This window comes from Littorina saxatilis, linkage group LG7 (assembly GCF_037325665.1).
Source record: "Littorina saxatilis isolate snail1 linkage group LG7, US_GU_Lsax_2.0, whole genome shotgun sequence".
In the NCBI taxonomy this organism is placed as follows: Eukaryota; Metazoa; Mollusca; class Gastropoda; order Littorinimorpha; family Littorinidae; genus Littorina; species Littorina saxatilis.
In genome coordinates, this window is record NC_090251.1 from 55470057 (window position 1) to 55482571 (window position 12515).

The 12515-nt window shown below is 40.3% G+C and overlaps 1 protein-coding gene across 3 annotated transcripts in view; it reads left to right on the plus strand.

The window, feature by feature from the left end:
- Positions 1 to 12515, plus strand: part of LOC138971848 (tRNA (guanine-N(7)-)-methyltransferase non-catalytic subunit wdr4-like) — a 204013-nt gene that overhangs the window by 97029 nt on the left and 94469 nt on the right. The window lies entirely within an intron of this gene.

Sequence of the window (12515 nt, forward strand, 5' to 3'; positions counted from 1 at the left end):
AAGTTTTTAAAACAGACTATTGTTTTTGAAAAAGACCTTAGTGTATTTTTAGGTTTATTGATGCTAGATATATTTATATATATATATATATATATATGGCTTGCCCAATCCAACGTATAATAAAGGAACTCATTGTTATTCAGCCATTAACCTTCGCCGGCACTCGTTATCGACTACACACGGACGCATTCGTGGGGCCGTGCAGACCCATGCTTCTCAAAGAAGGAAAAATGTGCATATCCTTACGTGGGGCCGTGCAGACCCATGCTTCTCAAAGAAAGAAAAATATGCATATCCTTCCGTGGCACTCGTGGGTCCGTGCGGACACAGAAGGGTGTTTGATGCAAATATCTCTTAAACGAGTTGGAATTTTTTAATGAGCTTTTAGAAATGCCTCAGACACCTAAAAAGCTATCATCTCCTAAAAGCTCATTAAATTTCAGTGATAATTAATTAATTAATTAATGGTCAAATTTAGACTGCACACGGTATTTGGTAAAATATTATGGGTCTGCATGGCCCCACGAGTGCCACGGAAGGGTTTGCACAATTGTCCTTCTTTGAGAAGTATGGGTCCGCATGGACCCACGAGTGCCTCGGAAGGGTATACACGCTTTTCCTTCTTTGAGAAGTATGGGTCCGCACGTCCCCACGAATGCTTCCGTGTGTAGTCTAAATTTGACCATTAATTAATTAATTAATTAATTAATTATCACTGAAATTTAATGAGCTTTTAGGAGATGAAAGCTTTGTAGGTGTCTGAGGCATTTCTAAAAGCTCATTAAAAAATTCCAACTCGTTTAAGAGATATTTGAGACAATGACAAAAGGTGACGTTTTCATGTCAGTATGTCCCAAATGACATCACCAGTACATTTTTCATTCTATCTAATCTGTTTTCGTTCTATTTTTTCTAATAACATGCGTTAACAATTGATTGCCAACTGGAATGGAAGAGCACAAAAAGTGTAACTTGATATGTAGTTTCTCTAGAGGGAAAAACATCTTCCACTTTCATGTCAGTGTGTCCCATGCAACATACATTTGCCAAACAGCTATGTGTAAGTAGATTATTTGTTAGTGGTATAGAAAATACTGATCAACAATCAAAGTCAGTTTTCACATTCATTTTCTACCTATTTCTTATTTGTTTATTCTTTTGGCAATGGTGAAATGTCAGCAATCGTGTGTCATTCGGGACAGTAGACATGACACCTGACCTTTTGTCACTGTCTCATTTGCAATCAAACACCCTTCTGGGTCCGCACGGACCCACGAGTGCCTCGGAAGGGTATACACGCTTTTCCTTCTTTGAGAAGTATGGGTCCGCACGTCCCCACAAATGCTTCCGTGTGTAGTCTAAATTTGACCATTAATTAATTAATTAATTAATTATCACTGAAATTTAATGAGCTTTTAGGAGATGATAGCTTGTTAGGTGTCTGAGGCATTTCTAAAAGCTCATTAAAAAATTCCAACTCGTTTAAAAGATATTTGCAATCAAACACCCTTCTGGGTCCGCACGGACCCACGAGTGCCGGCGAAGGTTAAAGACATTTTCCGAATTACAATGGTTTAATAGCCAACTTGCACAATACCCCTTTTGAACAGCTCTCTGGTGCGAAAGATAAGGAAGGTTCACTTCCCTACGGGCAAACATTTTGCTCTCACAAGCACTGGTGTTCTCTGGCTTGTGTAAAAAAAAACAAAATAAAATCTCAATCGCCTTACTTTTGTATACAGGACATGCTTGGGTACTTTGAACGAACTAAAGGATTATTCTTGCGGCTATTATTGCCGCAGCCAATAAACCTTTAACGACTTTGTGTGTGTCGGTGTGTGAATGCTCTGATTTGTTTTGCTATTGTGTATTGCCGTGAGCTCTGGCGAGAAGGGGTGATTAATTTATGTTCATTATTATTATGTCTCACTGTGTTTTCACAGCTGTACAGAACAGTGAAAGGGATACTCGTTCAAACTTTGGTATGATGCCATGAGCGCCATAGTTTAACTAGAGTCAAATCAGTTATTTTTCTTTTTATATTCAATGGTGCCTCATTCACCCATATTCATCAGAACATAAGCTTTTTGCAACGTTCATTGAAGGTCAAGGTCCCTTTAAGTTACCTATCAAACCTCATAGTGGTGTTTATTGTTTATGGTTAGTGTTTTCCCCTGGAGCAATTTTTTGATTAGTGCTTTTGTGAACAAGAAACAATTAACAAGTGGCTCTATCCCATCTCCCCCCCCCCCCCCCCCCCCCCTTCCACGTGGCGATATAACCTTCGTGGTTGAAAACACCAAATAAAGAAAGAAAGTGTTTTAAACATTTTCAGTTCTCCATTTAGTTTGGTGAAGTAGTGTAGAGCATTTTTTGAACATCAATAATCATGTATGAATTTATTGCATGTTTGTTGCTAGAATATTAATCATTCTTCTGCTGAAGAACTTTGTGCCTGATGAAAGTAAACATTGTGGTCAGTCGCATAGGTACCCCCCGCGGGTTTGGGGGAAGAATTTACCCGATGCTCCCCAGCATGTCGTAAGAGGCGACTAACTGATTCTGTTTCTCCTTTTACCCTTGTTAAGTGTTTCTTGTACAGAATATAGTCAATTTTTGTAAAGATTTTACTCAAGCAGTATGTAAGAAATGTTATGTCCTTTGTACTGGAAACTTGCATTCTCCCAGTAAGGTAATATATTGTACTACGTTGCAAGCCCCTGGAGCAAATTTTTGATTAAGTGCTTTTGTGAACAAGAAACAATTGACAAGTGGCTCTATCCCATCTCCCCCCTTCCCCCGTCGCGATATAACCTTCGTGGTTGAAAACAATGTTAAACACCAAATAAAGAAAGAATAGGCACCCCCTAAAATCAAAGGTGAGTTTTAGATACTAAAATGTGCCAACAATTTTAACAGCACACCCGAGTCCCCTTTTTACTTTAGTTGCAAGATCAGTACATGTTCTATCACGGAATTTTGTTTTGTTTTTGTAATTATGTGTATTTAGAGATTTTTCAAACCAAACTATTAATCTTTGAGCTCAGATGTCCTACTTTTTGACGTATTGGTATGTTTATTCAAGGTAAGCTAGACGAATCATTTGTATCAGGAAACTAAAATAAATGAAATTCTGATTTTATGTGAAAAATTGAATCAGTATCACAACAATTTCAAAAATTATTCATATTATGTGCTGGTTAATGACTATTAAATTTGCAAGCCAAAGCTCTGTTTGCATTCTGAATTTTGCATGTAAATGTCCCATTTCAAAGATCACCTATATATTTAGGTGTGTGTGTAGTCTTTTTAAGAACATCAATTATATACATTTATTGGATCTTGATTGCTTGAATGTGTATGACACATAATTCTTGTGTATGAATAAATGTGTATGACAAGTTTGAATATTGGATAATACAAATTGTTTGTATGGATTTTGATTCCTGTATGGTGAGGCAATGAACATGTGCGAGTGAGATGTCTATGATGGACAGCAAAATGTAGTTATGGATTCATGGCTGCTAGTCTCATTTCCAGTCATATTAAAAAAAAACAAGTTGTTTTTACAAAAACACAAAACATAACTCAAGTTGTCTGCCACAAATACAATTAATTTTAATCAAACAAGTGTCATGCAGAAAATCCACTTTAAATAAGGAAAATCATCACAAAATGGAATGCATACTTTATGTTTATCACATCACAAGACACACTGGTAATACTTGGCAGGTGAGAGTTAACCCATCACACAATGGAATGAATATTTTTATCACATCATTAGACTGGTATTACTTGGCAGTTGAGAGTTAACCTATCACAAAATGGAATGAATACTTAATTTTTATCCCATCATAAGACTGGTAATACTTGGCAGTTGCGAGTTCATCCATCACAAAGTGGAATGAATACTTTAATTTTATCACATCATAAAGAATACATCGGTTCTACTTGGCAGGTGACAGCTGAACAGTTAGCAAAACAGTCACTATTTAATACTGGTTACAGAGACAAGAAAGCTGAAATTGTGTGAGCCGTTTGTTCGTTCATGGGCTGAAACTCCCACGGCTTTTACGTGTATGACCGTTTTTACCCCGCCATTTAGGCAGCCATACGCCGCTTTCGGAGGAAGCATGCTGGGTATTTTCGTGTTTCTATAACCCACCGAACTCTGACATGGATTACAGGATCTTTTTCGTGCGCACTTGGTCTTGTGCTTGCGTGTACACACGGGGGTGTTCGGACACCGAGGAGAGTCTGCACACAAAGTTGACTGTGAGCAATAATAAATCTCTCGCCGAACGTGGGGACGAACTCGCGCTGACAGCGGCCAACAGGACTGAGCTACATCCCCGCCCTTGTGTGAGCAGTGACCTTCACTACAGAGGAGTGTAAAACTATAAAAGGAAAAGCAGTAGACAACGCCAGTTTTGGTTAATTTGGTAAAACATAAAAACAGACTATCGTTACACAGGGCACGAATATCACATTATCATAACTGTTACAAACGCTTTTGAGTTTATTAATTTGTATACCATTATGAGACAGTATAACAAAGTTGTTAGCGAGCAATTGATTTGTTTGTATCCGGTTTATGGTGTATATTGCCAAGTTTTGTATGGGACACTGTAACGCTAGTCCGAGTGCTTTTGATATTTTGCTGGCAACGTGTTATTCGTGTAGTAGGGGGGTTGAACCATTTATTCTGTACATTAGGTAACTGATACCTGATATGATGTGAAGTGCTTAGTTTACTTGATCAATAGTCGAGAGAAATACAATGCTTTACATGTTTTCCATGGACAGCGTTACACGGAACACGAAAAGCAGGCAACATAATGACAAACAGTGGTGCAAAAAAACAAATAAGAACAGAACACACTCTTGAAACACAACGGCAATTTAAATAATGCAAAACACAAACATCAAATCTTCGAAAGTCTCTCTCTTGCATTTAATAGCAAGTAAGAAATGATGTACGGTACAGGCACCCAAAATAAAGCTTATTTTACTGAGAGAAAAAACCCACACACACCTTGTCTTAATAATTTTAAGATTTCAAAGTTCAACGTTAAACACCCCCCCCCCCCCCCCCTGCAAAAAGCAAAGAAAACAATCAAAACAAAAACAAGGTATGTAAAGGAGTATAGGAAACCGGTTAAATCAGGGTCATGTTTTTTTTTTCCTTTGCAGCATGACCTCAAATAATTCAGTTTGAATACATTTGTGAATTCTCTTCAAAATTGCAGAACAAACATTTTTTCGCAGGGTGTGTACAGAAAGAAACACCAACACCTACGGCTACCAAGCAAAAATAATGCGAAACACAAACATCAAATCTTCGAAAGTCTCTCTCTTGCATTTAATAGCAAGTAAGAAATGATGTACGGTACAGGCACCTAAAATAAAGCTTATTTTACGGAGAGAAAAAAACCACACACACCTTGTCTTAATAATTTTAAGATTTCAAAGTTCAACGTTAACACCCCCACCCCCCCCCCCCCCCCCAGGGTGTGTACAGATAGAAACACCAACAGCTACGGCTACCAAGCAGAAACTAAACGCACCATTGAAGGAAAGTTTTTACAATAAATAAAATCCACCCCCTTCAAGAACAGCCTGGGACAGCTTCTGCCTCAGTTCTTGACCTGTCGGGCAGACACCTGCATTCTGAGGGCACAAGTTGACACTCTGGGGAGTGGCTTTTCGGGTGTGTCCACAAACACCACGGTCAGAGGACTCTGGTACCCTCCTGGTACTGTGGACCGGCTCCCAGACATGAAAAACACGAAATCTGAGATGGTGGTTTCTCCGCACTTTCCATCTGAAACAAGACAAAAAAGAAATTCTGAAATAAAGGAAACATCATCCCGCTTTCTTAATAAGCATACAAGTACCAGGACTCAAAAGAGAGGGAATTATTGCATGCTTGTGTTCATTTGTAGAAGCGTAGAAATGTTAAGCATGCTTTGCGACACAGAATGAAATGCTATTTTGAAAGCGTAACTTTTCTTGAGACTTTTTTTGAGCTGCTTGACGTTCAGTTTGATATGTGAAGGCAAACGAGATTCATTTTCCCAAATCTTTGGAGCTTTCAGGGGTAAAACCATGTGTTTATCATTTGCTGCTTTACATACAAGTTATTCTCCTGGGCCGTTTCCCATTTTGTGACATGTATTTTCAGTCCTTAAAACATGTATTAAATGGCAACTTGAATGTATACTCTCCCAAAAAAGAAACTTGACACAGGTAAACATTGATGTTTTTCAAATATATAATATACTAGAATGAATACCCGCTTCGCCGGGTAGCCGGCTTCGCCGGGAAGAAGTACTTAGAGCCGTCCGAACTATGGACCCGCCAAGCTTAGGTCCCTCCCAGATTCGTGGAATGGGAACAGCACGAAAATGATTCAGTGGCCATAATGCCATTCCTGACCATATCGAGTCCCATCCTTGTCGACGAATGTAACCGTGTTAATCACCTTTGGAGGCGAACTCCACTCAAACAGGACTGAGCAAGTTATGGCTTCTCAAAGGAAGGCCAGTACATAAAATTACACAAAAGCCGCCAGACCACATCACAAACAGAACTGAAGAATGCACAGGTGTTGATTACATAGAGACACACACACTTACACACACACACACACAAACACAGAGAAGCCGTATCTATAGAGAGATAGATGACACTACAGTGTATTTTTCGCGTGGCTATAAATTGATTCGACCTTTGCACTTTTACAGTGAGGATAATTTACGGGTCCAATTTACGTTCTGTACACTGCGTTGACCTTCTAAAAATAGGTAACAGTAACAGAACGCCGGGAATATCCGAAGACGCTCAGCGCAGTGGACAGCGCAGTGTAGTAACTTACAACTGAACGGGAAAGCCACACGAAGGAAGGGAGATAAACGCCAAACACTGGAGAAGATAAGGAAGAGTTACTTATAATGGTGAAATGAACCCAAAAACGAAAATGAGTTCAGCGCTGCGCGCTGAGAGCACGTGTTGAAATATCTCATCGATGATATTGTGTCCGGGGTGTAGCTGAATACGGTGTCCAAATTTGAAAAAGATCCACCGAGAACTTTGGCGTTGTGATGTGGTGTAGCGGCTATGGTGTGTCGGTATGGGGGCCCGGGTAAGCTGAGGTGGAACCAAAATAGCTGAGGTGGAACCAAAATCGGTTCCGCGCTGCGCGCTGAGAGCACGTGTTGAAATATCGACCAGGTTGTGTCGTGTCCCGGGTCTACCTGAATATGCCCACCAAATTTGAAGCAGATCCATCGAGAACTTTGGCCGTGCATCGCGCACAGATACACAGACAGATACACAGACACACAGACTCTAGTCGTATATATATATAGATGTTAGAGGAAAGCACCAAAATTCAGTTTGAAGTTTGTCGGTTACATTGTTGCAAACAACTAACCCATAAAAAGAACATAATTGAACCAAGACTTTACTAAGTGGTCGCCCTTTTATTGAATTGCAAAAATTCTCGTCTGCACAAAAATCATGTGCATGGAGAGTATCGAGAGTATACATATTTTCTTTAGTAATAATTTTTTTTCCAGTAATACTCCAGGTTGTTAATGATGCAGACTTGCAACAAAACAACATAGAATATATATATATTATTTTCTTGGTAGTGTTAGCAGTATTCAAATTCATGTCACAACTTCCGGTTTCCATGTTATGAAGGTGCTTTACTTTAAAACCTTTGTATATTTACTGAACACTAAGACAAACAAAATGTGCAAGAATTTGTTATTCTATCTCTGCAGGCCAAGGATATTTATGAAACTAGTATTTGTGAATGAAATTAATTTGTACAGCTTAAATGTCTCAAGTTAAATTTAATAAAAAGTCTACTTTATAACATGGTTTTCCCTGGTACACAGCTCTGGAGATTAAAGCTGTGGTCTATTTATGACTTTCCTGGGCTACGAGGTTGAAAAATAGGGATACAATCATGTACAGAATTCTGTACAGCAAACGCTACCCGAAACCCCACCTATACGGCGTGTATGACCTTGAGAGCTTCAGTCAACGCTTGAATTTTTCAGGGATAACAGCCGGTTTGCTCTCTCATATTTTATCTTCAAGAGAGATCAAGGGGAAAAAATAAACGCCCCGGCGAAGATTCGAACTCTCGACTTCGTGTCTCATGTCCTAACCACTAGGCTACTGCGCCAATTGAGAAAATGAAGGAAAAACATTGATATGAATTCATGTTATGTTATTCTTGAAGCAGCATGATTTATATCTCTATCCGCCCATTGTTCAGAAGTTTGTTTGTTTGTTTGCTTAACGCCCAGCCGACAACGAAGGGCCACATTAGTGCGGAGCTGCTTTGACATATAACGTGCGCCACACACAAGACAGAAGTCGCAGCACAGGCTTCATGTCTCACCCAGTCACATTATTCTGACACCGGACCAACCAGTCCTAGCATTAACCCCATAATGCCAGACGCCAGGCGGAGCAACCACTAGATTGCCAATTTTAAAGTCTTAGGTATGACCCGGCCGGGGTTCGAACCCACGACCTCCCGATCACGGGGCGGACGCCTTACCACTAGGCCAACCGTGCCGGTTGTTCAGAAGTGAATACATGTATAACTATTTCTTAGATGTCTGGTTTCAACTGGCTTTGGAGAGATTCAATTACTGTTCTTGTCATTTTCTTGCATGTTGTAAATAGAGATATCGCAGCTATTTGCATGGCGCGAATGTCGTGTAGCATGACGGTGTAAACATGTACTGCGATTCTGTAAAACATGTTTGCAAATAAAGGCAAATTTTAATGTCAATTTTTACGTTTTTGCAACGCATAAATGATAATTCAAGCGTAGAATGATATAAAATTATCAATTTTTTTATCTTTGACAATACTGGTGAAGTGGCCTAGCGGTTAAGACATCGGCCCTGACATTTCGAGGCCCCGATGCCTTGAGTTCGAATCCCTGCCAAGTCGTTTATTTTTTCTGCTCGATTCTTCTTGACAACAAATATGCTCAGCTCTGCGAGAGCAAACCAGATGTTACCACTGCAAAATTCAAGCGTTGACTGAAGCTCTCAAGGTCATACACGCCGTATAGGTGGGGTTTCGGGTAGTGTTTGCTGTACAGAAATCTGTACATGATTTTGTCCCTATTTTTCAAACTCGTAGCCCCGGAAAGTCATAAATAGACCACAGCTTTAACCCATATCAATCAAGGTTTGTTATGAGCCAAACGGCTTTCCATATGAGATTATATACGTACCACTGCCGCCGCCACCAAATAATCATAATATACACTTTACAACGGATTACACACACACACGTCACACACACAGATAACAAGGTAATCTTGAACTTTAGCGTGACGAAAATGCACCGAAAATGGTGTACGTTGTCAACCATGGGACATCATCTACACGAAAGATTTGTCTCCCTTGTCTGGTCACACGGATAATTCCTTCTTTGATGGGTCAAATGCATTCGTACAGTTCATCATCGGAGTTCATTCCGTAACTTCAAAGGGATCTAAAATGACTTGTTATGATTACAAGTACAGGTTCTACAAATTTGGAGACTTAAATGCCTCTGAATTAAGAGCTATGAATTTAACACGCTAAAGTTCAAGATTACCGATAACACGATATAGCAGCTAGTCTCTCGCACCGAATTCCAATATTTTGCATCTTTGGTCAAAAACGCGTACAGGCATCCCTTCAAGTTCAACTTCTGGATGTGGATGCCCCACTGACTCGGTGTAGATCGTCACAAGAACCGAATTCGTCTGATAAAACAATTAACTTACCCTGCTGTGCGAGCCTGGGCAACAGCGTTAATTAAAACTGCACTCGCAAACCTTCCAAAACATCAGGGACATTTGCCACCCCCGCCATCTTGAGCTGTTCAGTCTGTCAAAAGGCGGCAAAGCGAGGCGATGAAGACGCGTATAAGCTTAGTGTTTTTCATGTGGATTCCCAGTCCAAGTTTTTAAGTCGCTTAACCACGTGACTAATAACTGATTAATACAGGTGTATTTATTATTAAATACAGGTGTATTTAATTTTAAATACAGGTGTATTTATTTTTAAATACAGGTGTAATTATTTTTAAATACAGGTGTATTTATTTTTAAATACAGGTGTATTTATTATTAAATACAGGTGTATTTATTTTTAAATACAGGTGTATTTATTTTTAAATACAGGTGTATTTATCATTAATTACACCTGTATTTTATAATAAATACAGGTGTATTTAATAATAAATGCACCTGTATTTAATAATAAATACACCTGTATTTAAAAATAAATACACCTGTATTTAATAATAATTACACCTGTATTTAAAAATAAATACACCTGTAATTTATAATAAATACACCTGTATTTAATAAAAAATACACCTGTAATTAATAAAAAAAAATACACCTGTAATTAATAATGATACTTATTGTATACGTTTAAGAAATAAATACAGCTGTATTTATCATTAAATACAGGTGTATTTATTTTAAATTACAGCTGTAATAGTTATGAGCCAAACGGCTTTCCATATATAATAGGCGGCGCGGCCAGCGATTTCCCGTCTCCCTGAGATGTCGTGGGTTTGATATCGCCCTGGCTTTCTGCGCGTAGCGGTTGGCACGTGCCGAGTTAGTTGGTGTAGGTGGTTGTGGGTTGGTTTGGGGTGGGGGGAGGTAAGCGGAGGGTGGGTGTGTTGTGTTGTTGCGTAAGTTATAGCTATTTGGTGGGGTGGAGGGTGGGGTTTTGTGGGTGTGTGAGTGTGTGTGTGTGTGTGGGTGGGTGTGTGAGTGTGTGTGTGCTATTGAAATACACCGTCACATTTGCGGAACTCATGAATGACAGACTTTCAGTTTCTTGACATATTAATTTGGCATATTTGCCACACCCAAGAGGACCTCTTTTTAGGATGGCGTCATACTCCTCCCCCTCCAACCATTTACACTTACATGTATACACTCGCTGTCACAACTCTTTCTCTCTCTCTCTCTTTTGCTCTCTCTCTTTTGCTCTCTCTCTCTCTCTCTCTCTCTCTCTCTCTCTCTCTCTCTCTCTCTCTCTTGCTCTGTACTCCTTCAAACCCATGTTCCCAGAAGAACTTGGCGGCGGGACGGAGAACCAGACAAGCAGGCAAGGGATCCAGGAAGCAGTCTCTCCATCGATCAATACTCTTACACCCTGGACGAAAGCCACACTCACTGCTCTAGTCCTGAATGTGCCGCGCGCTATTCTGCTCACACCAACTCACTGTACTTCATGTATAAAAATCCAGCTTGAAAAAAAGCGCGGTTTGAATGTCACGGGCCTTAAATTGGAGGAATCATTTCTTGCCCGTGATACCGTCACGTCACGTTGCCCCGCGCGGGCTGAGCCGAGATCAGCGTGACCTTTGACCCCTGTCTGTCAGATAGGCAGCGGAACCCAAGCCAGGAGAGATAGCCAGGAGAAGGATGGATGACTGGCCGTGGAGGGGCTTTTTGAAGGATTGAAGTTGTGAACGGGGTTCCGGGGGTCAGATCTAGAGAGTGGGGGGATAGAAGAGGGGTGGTTCCAAGGGAAAGGACGAAAGAAAGAGGACCGCAACACGGTTGGCCTAGGGGTAAGGCGTTCGCCCAGTGAGCGGGAGGTCGTGGGTTCGAACCCCGGCCGGGTCATACCTAAGACTTTAAAATTGGCAATCTAGTGGCTGCTCCGCCTGGCGTCTGGCATTATGGGGTTAGTGCTAGGACTGGTTGATCCGGTGTCAGAATAATGTGACTGGGTGAGACATGAAGCCTGTGCTGCGACTTCTGTCTTGTGTGTGGCGCACGTTAAATGTCAAAGCAGCACCGCCCTGATACAGTCGACTCCGGATATTACGTCACCCCTCGGGGGATGTTTTTGAGCGACGTTATACGCGGTGACGCTGTATCCGGTTCATCGGTTATAACGTCACTTTTACGCGCGGGTGATGTTATATCCGGAGTCCAAGAGTTATGTCCCTTTCTAAAGTACTGACTGTTTTAATAAAACTGTGCAGAAATGGAAAGTGCATGCATTAGTGTTGTTTAAAAATTACAACAACATATTGTTGTAAGTTTTAAACTAACTTATTACAATAATCTTTAATTCACTTCCTCATATATAGAATTGTGGACTATTCTCTTCTTTGCGTATTTCCAAAACCTGGCTATACCATGAATACAAAATTGTATACACAACATTTTTCCCGAAATTCGAAATTGAAAGTTTGTGTGCGTGCCTGTGTGTGTTCTTAATCTAAGACAAATGTCGCCAATGTTTTTACAGAGTGACGTTAAATAAACGATTTTATCATATTTTATCATCTGAAATTCGGCAACGGTATCAACGTACAGTGTTGTAGGCTGCATGCTGTTTCTGAGACAGGTTGCTAGTGTTGGAGTGTCTCCGTCTGGTTCCATCGACAATCTCAGTCTTTAATTATAGTGTCCGACGTTATTAGCTTTAAGGACACACACACACACACAC